This window comes from Mesitornis unicolor, unplaced genomic scaffold, assembly GCF_000695765.1.
Source record: "Mesitornis unicolor isolate BGI_N332 unplaced genomic scaffold, ASM69576v1 scaffold44109, whole genome shotgun sequence".
NCBI lineage: Eukaryota > Metazoa > Chordata > Aves > Mesitornithiformes > Mesitornithidae > Mesitornis > Mesitornis unicolor.
Genome location: NW_010208722.1, coordinates 53,532 through 69,749, shown reverse-complemented (window position 1 = coordinate 69,749; position 16,218 = coordinate 53,532). Strand labels below are relative to the sequence as shown.

Below are 16,218 nucleotides of genomic sequence, written 5' to 3'. Positions count from 1 at the left end.
CAGATCCAGATAAAAGCAGGATGCTCAAGGAGAATTTAGAAGAAAATATGCTGTATCCTTAGAAGGCTTTTGTAATACAGAAAGCACATCTAATGACTAAATTTGTTGTTAAAGCTTAGATAGCACCGAAATCTCAGAAAGTAGTATAAACAGTGTGATCCTAAGAGGATTAGAAGGAAACCGTGAGCGCACAAGTTCACATGTGAAGCAGAAGCAATTCAAAGCTCACGCAGAAAACATTGTTTTAGCTGTAGCACAAACCCAGTGTAATTCCTTATGTAACGGATGGGTAGGAGAAAATTGCAGAAATGATGACGTTTCTGGAAGAAAGTGGTTGAATGTTTTTGTCAGTAGCTTCTAGGCAAATCCTTGTTTTGATCTGATTATGTTTGGAAACAAGCAAGGAATAATGCTAGTGTGCATCTGCGCTGTGTGTTTATAACCAGATTTGTCATTGCACAGTGCCACGGTTGTTTTTATCTGCGGTTTCATCTCTGTAGCACACGATTATTTCTCGGCTGATAACAGCTGCCTAGTCTGTGCTAGCAGTGTGGATATTTGCTCTTTCAGTAGCTGGCGTGGTGTGCTGGTTTTGGCCCTGCCAATGGGAACTGCCCATCATTTGCCTGCCAGCCCCCCCGAGATGAAGAATCCAAACTCAGAAGCTACTGTGCATTCCCGAGCTGTGCTTTGGCAACTTCAAAGGAATCTGGTGGATTATTTTTAAGTGTCATATAGTGTAGCTGTTACTACAGCTGGTCACCTGTTTAAATAACCATAACAAGGTTGGTATATAAAGGTGAGAGATAGTTTAAATTAATTATAGTCCAATGAATTGTAGCCATCACCTGCGTTGTTTCAAGGTAAATGCCAAGAATGGCAAAATCCAATAGGAGAAATCTGGAAAGAAAAAAGCGGCTGCTGAGGTGTTTGGACTCGGGACTTGATTCTGCAGAAGGACAGTGCCGTGTTGTAAATGTTTGCGTGTCATTTCAAGCGCTCTTATTTAAAACTGGAGCCTACAACCAATTAACATGAGTGAGGAATGAGGCAGAGTCAGTGAACCCTTTCTTTCCTCGCTCTCTTGAGTCTTTGCTTCCAGCTTCTTTCCGTGTCACTGCCCTGTTCAGATATAAAGCGAAGGACAAGAAGCCTCTTCCACAGATCAGACAGAAAGGTTTCCCTCTCTGGCTCTGACGATAAGTACAGTACTCAGAAGATTGCACAAGGGCAAAGGGGTGTTGGAAGAAGACAGTTTGGGCAGTGTATACTGAAGAAAGCCTTTTTTCATTGAAGAAAATGGTTTATGTTTGTGCAATCATCCTTTTATTTATGTTTGCCATGTTCCTTCCCGAATGAAATAACCCAAACCAAGTGTCACGTTCAGAACAGGGCAGCAGAGCCCTCCTCTGCCTTTCTCTGCACACAGCTTTTATAATGATTTAGTCCACTCTCAAAAGAAGGGCACAAATATTGGTTGGTTGGTATGGTGTTCTGGTTTTAGGGAAAACTCTCGTTTATAAGCAAGTAATGTTTGTTTATGGGGTCTACCCAGCAAGGTCATAAAGCTTTCTCTTCTCTGCTGGTCTGCAACCCTGGCTGTGGAAAAAATAAACTTTGAGTAGCTCCACATAGGAAACCATGCCACTTAAGCTCTGGAGTTTTCCTCAGCCTATTTACATAATTTCTGAGGCCCCAGTACAACCAAGCCAGGCAACAAGAGCCTGTTTGCAAATTCTTTCAATCCCCAGCTTTCCTGCATTCGTCTGCATCCTCTGCATCGCCTCTCTCTTCCACTCTGAAGGTTGCACCCTGTGAAGGTTACATTTCTGTCTGCCTTGGTAGTGCGGTGGGACCTCAAAGAATAAAATAAGCCTGACTGCAGCACCTCTTTCTTTGGCTGGGTACGAAAATGGCTTTATAATAAACCAGTTCCTACTGGTTGAGCTTGCAAATTGCATGCGAGAACTTGGTGTTGACCATGAGCCGTGAAAACCAGAGTTACTCTTTACTCACAGTAAAAGTTCTTGAACACAGCTTACAGATGCGTTGTAAATAGTTAAGTCTAAAAATAGTAGGATAATACTTTATTAGTCACCCATGTCCATCTGTCCCCATTCCTGCCCTTTGAGTGGGTGATTAGATTATCTCCTAACCAGAAAAGTAGTCTGACAAGTATTGGTATGGAGAGCAACCACTCAGAAATATTAGCGTGAATAAAAATCATGTGTCATCAATGAATAAAAATGTGTATTACAGTGTATTACATTTTTGGACATCGAAATGTGCTTGCTTATGCTTAATTATTTTATTGTTAGATGCATAAAATTATCATTGCTTTGTAAATAAAATTACTAAAATGTAGGAGAGTGGATTTTTTGGATTATGTTTTTGTTTGGTTTTTGAAGCTAGGAAAGATTTTTCTTGAATACTGCACTAGGAAGACTTCTATTACGTACACATTGTCAAATGTAGCCAGCAACTAGAATGAGCTGTTTTTTTAATTGCTGAGGTCACTGCAAGAGTTGATCACTATCTGAGTACATAACACATCTGTGTACATAACTGGAGTTATTTAGTGCAATACGCGTTAGGAAAACAGTTTTCTTTAAAATTTTGCTGCTTTTCAGTGGATGCAGCAATTTTGGAAGTCAGACCGCTGGAATGTTGGTTTTTGTTTGGAGCTCTTCAGTGTTTAGAAGTCGGGAGCTGAGGTTTATTTCCAGAAGAAATTTGGCATGGGCGGAACACTGTAAGCTTCCTCCTTTGCCTTGTTAACTTCCCAAAGCTTTTTCTGGAAAGCCAGGGCAAAATCCAGCCATCAGAATTCTTCTACACAGGTTGTTTTGTTTGTGGGTGCTCCTGTTTAGAGGTCTGCTGGTGTAAATATCCATTCAACAGGCTGATTTGGTCCAAGCTCTGTGTTTTGGGCTCCCCACAGGAGCAGGCTGTGATGTGGGTAGGGACAGGATCTATGCAAAACCCAGTCTCTGCGTGCTCTGCTGTGCCTGATTGCTGCTGCTCCAGGCTGCGGACAAATCCACTGGCAATAGCTCACCTCCTTGAACAGCAAGAGCCATGAAGGCCCACACTTGATAACATTTCATTGTGTTAACACCACTGTTTTCAAAACAATAAATATTAATGTTTCCTTTTTTCTCTCCTTATTTCCTTGTCAGCATCACCGTGCTGTGCCAAGAGGCACCTGAAAGGAAAACTTCTGCATATCAATGCACTGCCAATGGTAAGTATCTTCTCAACTGATCAAAGGTGGTGTGGTTCCTTCCTGCAGGTATACTGTAAGTTGTCTGATATTGCAAATAGTATTTTTAGAGTAACTACTTTTTAGTACTCAGGTGGACTATTTTTAATTTTTTAAGAAACAGCTAGACTGTTATTCTGTTTGATAAAAATGTTGAAATTGTATCTGGATTTTATCCAGTGGAAAGCAGGGCAGCTTGTTAATTTTGAAGCAAAAAGTATGACTTGACAATAACAGCTCATCCTGATGGTAGCTGGTTTTGCTTCCTCTTTCAGCCAAAAGCCTGTCTGGGACAAGCTGAAGCCGAGCTGAGTTGCCACATTGTCCCCACTGGGTTCTCTCTGCAGTTTGTTTCAGTCCTAACAGCTTCTCCTATTTAAAAAAATACCTATGCGGTGTCACGTGTATTTTGCTTCAGCACATTTGACAGGCATGAGACTAATGAAGTTAAAATCATAGGCCCTATAGAAAGGGGCTTGGTTAATGCAATCTTCTTATTTCATCTCTGGAATATTACTCCGTGTTACAGACTATTGGAAGTTTGCATTTGCAGACTTTACTTACACTTTCTGATAGTAGTTGTGCAGACGGAAGGCAGAGAACTGGAGAAGAACTGAAACTTAATGCTCCAGCTTTGATCAAATAAGCAGTTTTGGTATCTTGTGTTGTCCATTGTGGTGTACAAGAATGGTAATTGCAGCATTAGCCTTAAGAAATAAATGTGTAAAGTTCCAGCCTGAGTTTTGCGTTTCAAGCATCTCTAGGTCATTGTGCTCCGTACAGAAGTGAAAGGGATGGTATTTCTAACCACGAGCTTTGAAAAACTCAATTTGGGATCTGAGAGCTGAGCTGGGTTCCTTTGGTTTGCGTGTGGGCATGGATCTAAGAAATATGTAAATAAATTATACCCTCACTTATGCCTTTGCAACTCCACTGTCTTTGCCCTGTGAGCAAAATGACACTCCAAGAGAGCTGGCTTGGCTGGAACTGCTTTACTTTGAAACGTAGTGAGTAATTCTGTTGACGCTCGAAGACATCATGGAGTGAAATGTAGTGTGGGATGTATTTGACACCAAGTAAAGCAAATACAACTCTGAAATCAGAAGATCTGCACCAAGCGTGGATATCATTTAGTAGCCTGATGTTTAGACTGGGAATTGGTTTGTTTTGCAAATTTGTTTTGCATTGGTTTGGGATGAATTTCTGGTGGGAACAAATTTGAGTGTGAAGGCGTTGTTTTTACCTGGTCTCTTAGCCTCGTGTTTTTAACTTTCCAAAACTGAAACTAGCAGTGCTCTCAGCCTGTCCTATTACTGCTAAATTTTCATTGTTGTTGACCTTTCTTCAGAAAAATCTACTCTGACTTTTTATTTTGTATTAGTTGAGCGTGTTTTCAGTTACAATTTTAAAGTGCAGGTCTGTATTACTGCTTCTCTTAAAAACATGAGTCATTCCATATTAACCTAGTCCTTAAACTTCATAAAATTTTAAAATACTGAGAGTCTGTACTTGAAATGTTACTGCATTTTGTCCTAATTTTCCCTCTACAAATTATATTAGAAATTCAGGATTGCACAGTCTCAAGGGCATGCTAGTTGTTAGAGTGATCATAAAACATACTCAACTGTTACTTGTAGTGAAGTGAAATACTCCCCGCTCTTTCCTTTAAAGGCTGTTTTTGTGCTATAAGTTGTTTTATTTTATTATTCTAGTGCTTTCTAAACAATTACTCACCTCTTAATTAAATTTGAAACAGTTTGAATGTAGATTTAAGAGGCAAGCTAGACACATTCTCTATCATCCCAAAAGTAATCATAACTTAATCCTGCTTAAAGTAAAAAAAGACTTTTATAGGTCCTTATTATGTTGTTTTTCTCTCTGATATTTGTAGACAAACCATGGGCCAGAGGTTGGCCTGAAAAAAGCAGTTTGTATTCTTCTCCCAGACAGGAGTTAGTTTAACTTGGCGACCCATGTTCGATACATATATTTGAATCAGAAATTCATTTCTGATTCTCTTGAGAAATTATACTAGCATTTTTGATCTGTTTTTAAATCATGATTGTCAGTTCCATTTCTTGGTACTAAAAAAAACAACACAGAAGTTACACATCCTCTTTTTTTTCTTTTTTCCTTTGCTTTTCCATTTGAAAAGTAATTAAAAGATGTGCTTTTTTGCATCATATATAATATGATCAGTTAACTGATAACTAAACAGGGTAAAATATCAGTTACTCCTTAAAATTATAATTGTTAGCAATTTTTTTGTAATTTTTTTTTATCCTGTAGTATAGTTTACTAAAAGAGAGTATGGCTGTGTTCAGTCAATGTAAGTTCTCTTTCTCATTTTTCCAGTCAACTGTAGTGTTCCTCAGAGTCCCAAAAGAAAGATGCAAAGGCTTAACAAAAATAGCCTGTTAAGTAAAGGAAAATTAGTGTATAATGCTACTTTTTCTATTATTTCAGAGGTTAATTTAGAGGCTGATAACTGGGTACTTAATCCACAGTCACATGGATTAATGAATGTGTTGGAAATAAAAATCAAAAGTCCTGGACTTTTGGCCTAAGCAAAAGATCACATCGGGTTTTTCACAGACTTCAGCAAATTATTTTTTTATTATGTATGTAACAGGTAGCTTACTTTATATTTTCCGTCAAGGCTTCTCTTGCAAGTTTTAGAAGCAAAACAGTTTGACTTTCTGTCTTCTGCAAGTCATTGAAGCAAGACTCATACGCATGTATGTGTATATCTATAATTACATAAAAATGAGTGTGCAAAACCCAGGAAGTCACAGAAAGCTGGGGTGTACCTGTCTATGACTATCATACAACAGCTTGTTGCAATGAATTTAATTTTGCAGGAAGTAACCAAAAAGGGCCATGGAAGAATCAAACAAGAAAGGCAACGCTGTGGCCTTCTGAGAGGCATCCTGAAAAACGCCATGCCTGGATTCTTGGCTCCATCTCTTACTGCCTGGTTAGTCTGACAAAGATTAACACACAGAGCAGTTAAAAAGCTCTCCTGCAGAAGCAAATGGAGGATGTTATCATTTCTTACACGCTGACACAGGCAAAGTCTTGAGGATAAGCAGTGAGCACAAAGTTACTTAGTCTCCAGGACAGCTAAGTCACGTCCTCGTGGTCTCTTGAGGGGAATACAAAGTAGGGTGTTTTTTTCAGTGCTGTCTACCTTTAGGTGAATGTACCATACTGTGTTTTGAAGGTGTAACACACCCATTATGTGTTACATCAATTGTTCACACGCAAGAGACTTGCCATAGGAGAAAAACTCTGCAGGCACTAAGTCTTGGGCCAGGAAATTCCATGAGTGCAACACTTCAACATTATTATCTGCCCAGCAGATTTAGCTCAGAAATGGCAGGAATGATTGGAGAAGCTGATGAAGAAGTCACTCCGAAAAACGACATTCAGTGAAGGGATTGGAAGATGTCTGCAAAAACTTCCCCAGGACTGCAGCAAGACTTTTTCTTCGAGCCCCTTTGTGATGCCTTCGGTAGCATCATCCTGTGACCTTACCACTCCTTAGAAGGCAGCTGAAGGAATAAATGAATGTAACTATTAGCCTGTGGTTCCACAACAGCTAAACCCATCCAAATGCTGCTCTATCTGCCAGGTTACTCATCTGCAAGTCCGTTCTGTTAAAATGGTTTCCTGCAGAGGAAGAAAAGCAAGGGAGAGGGCAGGAGCCTGCACCCAGAAACAGAGGCCTGGAAGCCCTGCCTCTGCCAGTGCCTGCCCAGGACAGCAGGAGGTCCATGCAGCAAGCTCTAGGGTTTGCACCGAAATTGCAAAATTGACTTTCTTTGAACAGGAGCTGAGTGTCATCTCGCAACTATAAGTATCCGTGAAAGAACATCTGTGGTTGGGCAGACCTTCAAAAGATGGTGAGGCTGAAGGTTGGTTTTCATGATACTTGAGAACAGGAACCCCTGCTTTCAAGTTTATGGAACTTGACAGTACTTAAGATGTTGGCCGCAAGAGACACAAATACCTGCTTCGAAATAAATAACCCTGCAAGACTAAGGCCCTTGTTCTTCACATACATACGCATTTGCATACACATATCTTCAAGTGTAGGAATAGTTCTTTTGAGATATAAATAAGGAGTACTCGTGTGCTTAAAGCTAACCAAGCTTGAAAGCACTTTCAACAGTAGGGCCTAAAAGTACTCATGAAAACTATTGTTGAGACTGTTGGTTGTACAGTTTATGGAGTACAGCTTTAAAAGGAAGGAAAGAAAATCTATTTCTAGCAGTTTCTGAAGTAGTCTAAACTAAGTGACAACTAAGTGAAATTTTGGACTGCTCTGCACCTTCTGAAATCAGTGGATGCTGTTATCAATGAAGGAAGGCGAAGTGCAGTGGATTTTGTCTGATAATTGGTTACAGCTGAACAATTATATTTTAGTGTTCATCCATAAGTTGTGTTTATTGAATCAGCATGAATTGGCTGATACAGTGGTATATGTGTTGAAGAAGAAGTGCTAATAATGTGTTATAGAAGGAAAACTGTGTGGTATTGTAGGGCACATACTGTTATAAGTGTTAAAAATCTTATATACTGTGGCATTCTGATCCATTTTTGGAAGGCTTTTTAGATTTTCTGTTTCTTTACAGAAAGCAAGTTGAACACACTAGTAAGATCCCTTTCTGATTCAGAAGGAAAATACCCCTTGCCTCCTTTTTCTACCATTAGTTAAAGTTCACTGCTGAATGAATCAACTGAAAGGGAAACTACTGTCCTTAAAAATTGTCAAAAGTGGTGTTTTGAAGTAGCATTTGCAAGAGAACTTTCTCTGCTGAGTCTCTAAGCATTTTACATTTCTGAAATGAGCTTTGACTAAGAATTCTCAGCAGAATCATAAATAGGTAATTATCTAAGCAGCCAGGTTATTTAGTCCTGGCAGGTGCCCAGTGCAATCACAAGAGCAAAGGGAGCTGGGCCAGTATCTCAGACTGGGGTAACAGTCTCTAAAACAGGGTGAGGGCTAGTGCTGTTCCTTGCCTGTTGCCATTCCTAGGTTTTAAATCTTAAATGCGCCTGAAAAGAGGCTGTTTCTGCTGCAATAGGTTGTCTTATGTTACAGAATTATGGTCATCTTCCCCCTTTACCTCCCCTGCCTTGATTTTTCCTGTCTTTACTACTTTATTCTGTTTTTGGTTCAGTAGTTAATAGCAGCAGTAGTAGTGCAGCTAGCATTAGAGTGGATCTCACTTGATCAGCATGCCATCTGCTTTAGAGGAGAGGAAGATTTTATGGTTCTGCTCTGGGTTCACTGCCATATGCCCATGGTGCAGCCAAATAACCTGAAATGACCCTTTCCCTGCTCTATTATATGAAATAATTAGAAATGCAGTGTAAAATGTTCTTGACAGTGACTAAGTTTGTTGTATTAAAAATTAAAGTGGCTATTAGGTGTACGTGAAGTAGGATACTGTAGAGAAAACCTAAGGACAGGCCCTTCTGGAGAAAAGCAGGGCTTACTTCACTGACGACCATGTTAATGTCACTGGTATCATAAGGGCTTCATCCTGGTTTCCTTGTTGTCAACGGAAAGTTGATATTAGTTCAAGTCAACAAAAGTAAAAGCTGCCCTTAGTTTCAGTGGTATAAGAAACTATTCAAGACGAGTGGTCTGAATCCTTCTGGGGCTGATATTGAGCATGTGTATGTAGGATCCACTTCCATGACTTTAATATTCGCACAAATGGAGGGTGTTGACGTCACATGTGAGCCATGATTGGAATGCTTGTCCTCGTTAGTGATATTAATCAGATTTTCCCCTTTTATTTAATTTCTTTTGGCTGTAGATTGACCATATTTCATTATGGTCTCTGTGTGTTTTAGAAATGTTTATCATGCATTCAGGTGCTTGACATCCGTTTCAAAAAAAACCAAAAAACCAAAACATAAACCCAGTAGCATAAATTAAGTTCCAGACCATCATAAAAATATGAAAAAGGAGAGGACTTTATTAAAGTAATAAACTGCCAAATGAGCTTTTTACAGAATCAGCTATTACACTCTTGTAAACTTGTTTTCTCTGTTCGCATAGTCACCACTTTTTGGGGAAGCAGCCTTGCACTTTTGGTAAAGAGAATACAGTAAGTCAGTTTGCATGCACCTGTGTGGCTTCATGGACTATGAAGAAGCGATTGCGTGCTTGTTGATGAGAATCTAGAATAAAATCAGCGTTAGTTAACATGAATAGAGGGCTGATCAACTGTCAGAGTGGATTCTTTTTTCACGCATAAAAGAAACAAATTTAAAACTATTAGGTACATAACACACAAATTAAGGGGAAATACAGATGGTCAAAGGTTAAAGAGGGAATGAAAACAAGAGTTTTATGGTCACAAGATCAAATGAGGCATTAGTTAATTTTCCTTTTTTTTGGTGCAGTTCACCAGGAGTTCAAATAATTCAACTGAATGATTGAACTGGAACAAAAGAGTGCCAGAAAAACTGATTGCTAATAACATAAACAGAAAAAATAATCAAATGAACTTAAGACTTGATGTCAGCATTTCACATTAAAATGCATTTGAAAAGGCTGGAATTCCACCCTAGTTGCATGGAACCCAATTTACATAGAAAGCATTTATAACAGCTATCCCTGCAACAGTTGAAAAAATTATTCTACTAATGAGCCATCAAAATGCATTTAACCAAGAAGGGGCTCATTGCAAATGGTGCTGCTCTCTAGGCAAGGTCAGTACTGCCTTTTCTCCTACAGATTTAATGCTTTTTGCAATAAGCAAGTAACTGGTTTGCTTCTGAGTTTGTGAATGTGAATGCAGCTAAGAACACATTGTTGACCTATCTTTCCACTAGCCTAGTCCAGTTTATATTTAGCTTTTTCTAAGAAAAACCCAATAGATAATATTTTAAAAAATATCTCCTTTTGTGCTGAATCCTTCAGTTTTAGGTATTGCTAAGGTATTTCCTGTGCTGCTGCAGTTTACTGGATTCCTGGTTCAACCAGTCAGCGTGTCACACTGTGTGTCCTGGTTTTTGCCTCAAGCTGAAAGCCATGGTGAATCAGCTGTTGTGGAGCAAAGTCCATTTCAGTGACCCATCCAGCTTTGTTCTACTAGTCTCCTTGCCAAAGCTGACTGAAGTTTCTCACCATATCTGCCTCTTCATAGCCTACAGGAACAAGCACTGCCTAATTTTTTTTAGTTATTTTTTTAACTTTTTATTCATGTGTGTCGGGTTGTCTCTATGGTTTTCCATGTATTTCATTTGAATTTTTTTTTTTTCTCCTAACACAGACTAAGTAAACTACCAATTTTTGTCTGGCAGTATGACTGTGTCGTGGCAGTTGCATGACCCCTTGGACTATTACTGCTTCTTATTTTTATCAGAGTACTTTTCAGTCATCTGGAGTCACATGTGGATTGTAGCATATTTGGAAAAAGAATGAATATTACAGGGCATAACATTATTGCCATCATCTGAAATATCTTAGTCCTAACGTCCCAGTGTCTGGAGGTCATAGGAGCTGTGGCTTTGCATTGTACAGGAACTGGAGGAGGGTTTGTTTTCTGTATTGTGTGTGTTTATGTGTGTGTGTGTGTGTATGTTTATAATTACAGTAGACAAGACTTAAGCACGTGGGCTTCATGGACAACTATAGTGAGATCTGCTTTGTCTCTCTTTCACAAAGTTGTTAATTTTTGGCTTTAGACAAAAGAATACACTAGTGCTAATGTGTCTAGACTCTGTTATGATGCCTGCTCTAGCAATACATTGGAAATTATTCATTAGAAAACTGATGAAATGTTGTAGAAAAGTTGTGAGGTGAATAGGGAGCATGTTAAAGGGAGGTCACACCATTTTGTGCTCACAGGGGATGTGCTGGGCCTGAAGGAAGTTGTCTTTAGAATTGGTCTTGGCCTGACTTTGATGCATTCACTAATGCACCAGAAGTAGGAGCATGCAGTCAAACTCACCAGCGACATAAAGCTGGGAGGTGCTGTCAGTATGGGTGAGGAGTGGAGTATCATACAACAAAAGCTGGATGACCTTTAGGGGTCGAGTGGAAATTTTCCATCACCAGAGCACAGCTGTGCACTTCTGGATGGCTGTGAATTTTACCCTATCCTGGGTGCTCGTCTCTTGAAAATGACCGAGACATGGAAAGACTTGAGTATATTAGCCAGTAAAATCAAAGGGTATCTTTTCACTAGTACCCTGCAGCTCTGAAAAAATGTATCCTAAGGTCTATGAGGTGGAGGGGTACTTAATAGTAGAAACAGTAAAGTGTAAATACTGCTCATGTGCAAGGCAGCACTGCTAAATCCCTGTGTGTAACACTGAGACCATGTTCAAGAAATGGGTGTCAAGTGCAGCAGGAACAGAAGAGGACGGTGGAAATGAGGAAGGAAGAGCTGAGTCTTTCTTACAAGAGGACACTGCAAGGTTGTTTGGCTTATCCCAGTAACGTGAAGTCTGAGAGGGGATATAATACTCCAGATACATGAGTGCTTGGCACCTATTTTCTGTGTTATATTGAAGATAGCACTGAGACAGAGAGACATGCATATTGGCAAGGATATATATTCAGCCTGTATATTCAGGCTGAAAAATTAGAAAATATCTCATCCCTCTGGGGAGTAAGATTTTGGGATAATCTTCCCATAATATAATGGGAGGCAAAATAGCATCACTAGTTTTGAGATGGACACTTGTAGATACAGACTGGGCTCAAGGCAGGGAGCCCAGTGGTCTTCCTAACAAGCAGTTTGTTTGTGAAATAACGAGTTTTGTCTTTGAAAGATAAGAAAACTTAATTTTGTGTAACCTGGAGAGGACATCAGTGATCTTTCAGCCGTGTTCTGTTTTGCCAGATTAGCAAGTTTGACACATAGAGAAATAAATCACGTCCTTCTGTAGGGACGCCTGGGAGGAGACGGTATGGTGAATATGAACATTATAGTTCAGCAGATTCACAAGCACATAGCAGATCTTGGGCTAACTTTTTGTCTGTTTTGGAAAACAGTTTAATCTGTTCTGTAAATGTCTTTAAATTTATGCTTTGAAAAGGAGTGTTACATATGTAACAAAGAGAACTGGTGGCATCCATACATAGCAAGCCTGTGGAAAAAACACTTGGGTTTGGGGTTCCTGAGGTTCTGCTGTCTTCCCAAGATTGACCTGGGACTTTTTGCACAGTGAACGCCTGGAGAAACATCAGCAAAGGCAAAGCTTGAGCAGGGAGTTACTGGAAGTGCCAAGTTACAGCTGCGGCAGATGACATCTACTTAAAAAGATTTCAACTACGCAAGACTCATATGTTAGGAACCCCAGTGCTTGCTTTTGAAGAAAAAGCATTGCAGCTTAAGCAAAGATAACTGTTTCACATATTTTTTGTGACTTGTAACTCATCCGGTGGAAGATCCACAGTGGTTTGCAGGCACAGTGCTCTGGATAGGGAAAGGAGCTTGGAGATCTCAGGGGAGATCTGCGTCACTGAATGACGCATTTGCTTCCTTATTCCTTGCCCTGGCAGCGTCTCGTTAGTGTTTTGGACAGTGCTACCTTTCTGGGAATCTTGCATTGGAAAATGAATGCATGTCAGAGTAGAGAGAGAGGTAAATATAAAAATACTTGTACATATACACACACACACATGATTTTAATATAATTGTATGTTAAAATATCTAGCCCTGCCTTACATCTTTCTGCTGGCTGCACCCATGGAAATTGCCTAGAGGTCAACTAAAAGGGCCTGTTTGGGAACAGAAGTGGGAGAAACATGGCAGCTCGGTGAGAGGTGTTCATAGCCCTTCCTCGGGTGGTTTATGGGAACTGAGTATCACTTAGGACAATTTGGAAGATAGTGCTGTGCCTCATTTACACAAGCAGTGGCTGCACACTGTGTCAGAGCTGAGAAGCGATAGTACGGCATTACTGTGTGCACCGTTTCAGGGCATTTGAAGAGCAAGTTCATGGCTACCTCGACTTGAAATTCAGCATGGTATCCTGTGCCTCTGCTGTCATATGTTAAAATCCTGTGATAAGAGGGCTGTAATTGGGAAGCTTAGTTGAAGAATTGGGTGGATGAAACACTTATATTCCTTAAGTATGGTGGATTTGTCAATAGGTAAAGCATTCCCTGACTTGCTGTGTATTCCGAGAAAGATTTCATGGGTTAAAAGAAAAGAGCAGTGCTGTTGAAAAGCAGGAATATGCTGAAAGGGGGAGGAGGGTGGTTGTTTCTGTAGTAATAGGTGAATGCCGAAAAATCCTCCAAATTAAGCGTTTTGAAATGTGGGGGTTTTTTTTGCTTTCTCCTGTTGCAATGAGAGAAGTGACTGTAAGATCTGTAAAGCGTGGACTTCACTGTAGGAAATGCATCTGTTTATCACTTCTAACCAAATCTAGGCTAGTTGTATGGATTCTTTAGTAACACCTAGAAAAATAATTTGTTTTGGGAATCTTTACTAAATATTTGCTGAGTGAAGAAAGACTCCCAGACAGGCAGAAGTGCCTGTGTAACGTTTTGCCTCACATTGGGATAATGGCTGCAAATTTCTGGAGCTTCAGCTGTTTAAGGCTTTTCCTCGCTCAGCACAAGAGCCAGAGCCAAGAGTAGAAAAATTGCCTGTTCCTGGGATGCTTTTTCCTTTCCTCTCAGCCTCTTCCCTCCAAGCACTTTCCTGCTTGCTGGGCTCTGCTCTAGCTCAGTGCTTGCATTTCTGCAGCGTTCATAGGGCCAAGGGGATGAGGAAGGACCTGCCTATAGGAGGCTGTAGTTGGAGGCTATAGTAGATGTACAACTCACTAGTTGTATATCAGTTGTTTTTTTCCAGTCACAGAATAGCCTTTTATGTAGCTCCTTATCTATTTTTTTTCTGCACATAAACCATAGGCTAGCACTTAATCCTTGTTCCGTACTTCAAATATTTAATTTCACTGACCAGAGAAGATGTTACTGAATTTAGATAAAGATGGCAGTATTCAACATTGTATTTATCCTAGCTCAGAAACAACCAGCACTTTCAGGAATGTTACATCTCAGTACTCTCATTATCTTAAAAGACTCTTCAATGGATTTTGCTTCCCAGAGAAGAGTAATCTCTTGAGTTTTTAATTTTATTTTTTTAGGGGGATGTGCTAGGAGGGCAGAATCAGCAGCAGTAATGCAGTCTACCTGGAAGACCTTTTGTCAGTAGGAAAAAGTAGCAGATGGTCTAAACAAACTATAATAAAACAAAGCTGCAAAAGTCCTGCACAGGAGATTTTTTTTTTATTGTTGACATTTTGCCTTTATGTTGTTTATTTGCTTTGGTTAGATTACAATCTCTTCAGTGCAGGAACTCTTAAGTGTTTATGCAACATTAGAACAGTGGGGCCCCATCTTGAAAAAGCATCTTTTGGATGCTGCTGTTAGTCAAATATATTGTGGTAATAATAATGGTCATAATGTCTGGTTTTAATTGTTGTGAAAATTCCTTGAGCAAAAAGAGAGGTGCCTTAAACAGAACAGGAAAATTTTAAGTGAAATGAGTAAAATTGTGTGTGTGTTTTGTAGATCTCTTTCTGCAGCTCCATTTTATCCGAGTGCATATAACCACAACAGAGTTTTTACAAGGGTTTGTATCAACACACATTGTGATTTATACTCGGATAGTAAAGATGATGACTACCAGAGGTTTTTCAGTTTTATATAATCCTGGCCTTGCAGGCTTGTAACTCACTCATTCTCTGTTTTGCAGTGCAGATAAGAGATAGAAACTCTGCATAGACTTGTGGCTTGTCCTTCTCTACAAGTCCTGGAAGGCAGATAAGGATAAATTTAGTTATGTATCAGTGTGCTGTGAAAAACATGGCTCGTTTGTGTCTAGAAATTGAGTCAGGTTTTAATTGCATTGTCAGGGTAGTTGGCGCTTCAATAGTTTGCTCCTTAATATAAAAGGGAACAAAAATGGATCTGCTATTACCTTTTTCTAGCACTTATTAAAAATATAGTATGTATGTACGTATAAATGTAAAGCACAATAGCTCTAGAAATCCCTACAAACCTTTAACTGCTTGCAAGTAGTTATGGTTTAAGGGTTAACAGTCTGAAAGGGAAGGACAGGTCTGTAGGACCCTGGGGGGTCAGAGATCAGTACTGTTCCCTCCTCTTTCTGGCCACAGTCTATAAAAAACCGAGGAGACCCGAGGTTTTCGAGGGCTTTTCCTGGCTTCCTGGGCTGCTTCCTGTTGCATCTTGGGATGGCTGGGCCTGGCTCCACGTGCTCGGCAGCATCCACCACGATCCACTTCCCGGCACCACTGCGGTCCCTGGGTGACGAGTCACAGTGGTGATGAGGCACTGCTCAGACACTTTCACTTCAGACTACGGGGATTGGGTTTTGTATATGGTTTAATATCCTTTGTCCCTTATTAATTCCCTTTTCCTTTTTCCCCTGTTGTTTTTCGTTAAACTTGTTACAGTCTTAACTTCCAACCTTGTGTGAAGCATCTCTTTCTCTATTCCCTTTTTTTAATTCTCCCCTGGGAGGGTAGGGGACAATAGAGAGAAAATCCTGCTCCCTGGGCTTGCCCTGAGCCTTAGAGACACAAGTGCTCTCAGTTTTCTTCTTGACAAAATGAGCTCTTTTTTTCAATAATAAATGTTGTGGCATATCTACAGTGAACCTCTTTCTCATCCCAGTGTTGCTATTCTGAATTGGCAGGCAATTTTGCTACACCTGAGACAGAAAATAACATTTTTAAAAATGTTTTTTGAATAACATTTTAAAAGTCTAGCAGATTTAGGAGCCAAAGGTAAAATCCATGGTCACTTTATAATGCTACCTCATTCTTCTGCCTTCCACAGCCTGAATCACACTTTTCCCTCTTCCTCATCCACAGAGAGGTGGTGTAACTGAATGACCACATCTGCTTTCTTACTGTAATGTATGGCATCTTTTCTTAACTGC

The 16,218-nt window shown here is 39.9% G+C and overlaps 1 protein-coding gene across 1 annotated transcript in view; it reads left to right on the top strand.

The window, feature by feature from the left end:
* Positions 1 to 3,179: 3,179 nt before the first annotated feature.
* Positions 3,180 to 16,218, top strand: part of TBL1XR1 (transducin (beta)-like 1 X-linked receptor 1) — a 59,078-nt gene continuing 46,039 nt past the window's right edge. The window contains exon 1 of the mRNA XM_010192600.1: positions 3,180 to 3,244. The gene's annotated coding sequence lies outside the window, so the exon portion shown is untranslated. The remainder of the gene's footprint in view (positions 3,245 to 16,218) is intronic.